The 1589-nt window shown below is 36.0% G+C and overlaps 1 non-coding gene across 1 annotated transcript; it reads right to left on the reverse strand.

The window, feature by feature from the left end:
* Positions 1-1089: 1089 nt before the first annotated feature.
* On the reverse strand, positions 1090-1197 carry LOC148562377 (small nucleolar RNA R71). The gene has a single exon (XR_015887395.1). It is a non-coding gene; the product is annotated as a small nucleolar RNA R71 (small nucleolar RNA).
* Between the last annotated feature and the right edge of the window lie 392 nt (positions 1198-1589).

A 1589-nucleotide genomic window follows, 5' to 3' on the forward strand; every position in this document is an offset into this window, starting at 1 on the left:
TTTTTCAAAAACTAACTTCTATCATATCTTTTCAAACATATCTTCTTATCTTATCTTTTTCAAAAATATCTTTTCAAAATATCTTTCCTAACCTCCTAACTTCCTATCTTTTCAAAATTTGTTTCAACTAACTAACTAACTTTTTGTTTGTTTCTTAACTTTTTCAAAACTACCTAACTAACTCTCTCTCTCTAATTTTCGAAAATATCTCCCCTCTTTTTCAAAAATTTCTTTTTTTTATTAACTAATTATTTTTATTTTTAAATTTAAAAATTTTTCGAAAATTTCTAACATTTTTCAAAAATCATTTTTCAAAAATCACTAACTCTTTTTCAAAAATATTTTCGAAAATTCCCCCTCTCCCATCTTATTCTATTTATTCATTCATATCCTAACATCTCATCTCACATCTCTAGCCTCCTCACAGTTGTGTTTCTTCCATTATATTACATTCTTTGTCTCCCCCTCTTCTTCTACTCACAAAGGGATCCCTATACTGTGGTATAAAGGATCTCTATTATTATTATTATTTTTCTGTGCCTTCTTCTTTGTCATATGAGCAGGAGCAAGGACAAGAACATTCTTGTGGAAGCAGATCCAGAACCTGAAAGGACTCTGAAGAGAAAATTAAGAGAAGCTAAAATACAACAATCCAGAGATAACCTTTCAGAAATTTTCGAACAGGCAGAGGAGATGGCAGCCGAAAATAATGATAATGTAAGGAAGATGCTTGGTGACTTTACTGCACCTAATTCCAATTTACATGGAAGAAGCATATCCATTCCTGCCATTGGAGCAAACAACTTTGAGCTGAAACCTCAATTAGTTTCTCTAATGCAGCAGAACTGCAAGTTTCATGGACTTCCATCTGAAGATCCTTTTCAGTTTTTAACTGAATTCTTACAGATATGTGATACTGTTAAGACTAATGGAGTAGATCCTGAAGTCTACAGGCTCATGCTTTTCCCTTTTGCTGTAAGAGACAGAGCTAGATTATGGTTGGATTCTCAACCCAAAGACAGCCTGAACTCTTGGGATAAGCTGATCACGGCTTTCTTAGCCAAGTACTTTCCTCCTCAAAAGCTGAGCAAGCTTAGAGCTGATGTTCAAACCTTCAGACAGAAAGAAGGTGAATCCCTCTATGAAGCTTGGGAAAGATACAAACAGTTGACCAAAAAGTGTCCTTCTGACATGCTTTCAGAATGGACCATCCTGGATATATTCTATGATGGTTTATCTGAGCTATCAAAGATGTCACTGGACACTTCTGCAGGTGGATCCATTCACCTAAAGAAAACGCCTGCAGAAGCTCAAGAACTCATTGACATGGTTGCTAATAACCAGTTCATGTACACTTCTGAAAGGAATCCTGTGAGTAATGGGACGCCTATGAAGAAGGGAGTTCTTGAAGTTGATACTCTGAATGCCATATTGGCTCAGAATAAAATATTGACGCAGCAAGTCAATATGATCTCTCAGAGTCTGCATGGAATGCAAGCTGCATCCAACAGTACTCAAGAGGCATCTTCTGAAGAAGAAGCCTATGATCCTGAGAACCCTGCAATAGCAGAGGTAAATTACTTAGGTGA

The sequence above is a fragment of the Arachis ipaensis genome, chromosome B6 (genome assembly GCF_059453495.1).
Source record: "Arachis ipaensis isolate K30076 ecotype BB chromosome B6, ASM5945349v1, whole genome shotgun sequence".
Lineage (NCBI taxonomy): Eukaryota > Viridiplantae > Streptophyta > Magnoliopsida > Fabales > Fabaceae > Arachis > Arachis ipaensis.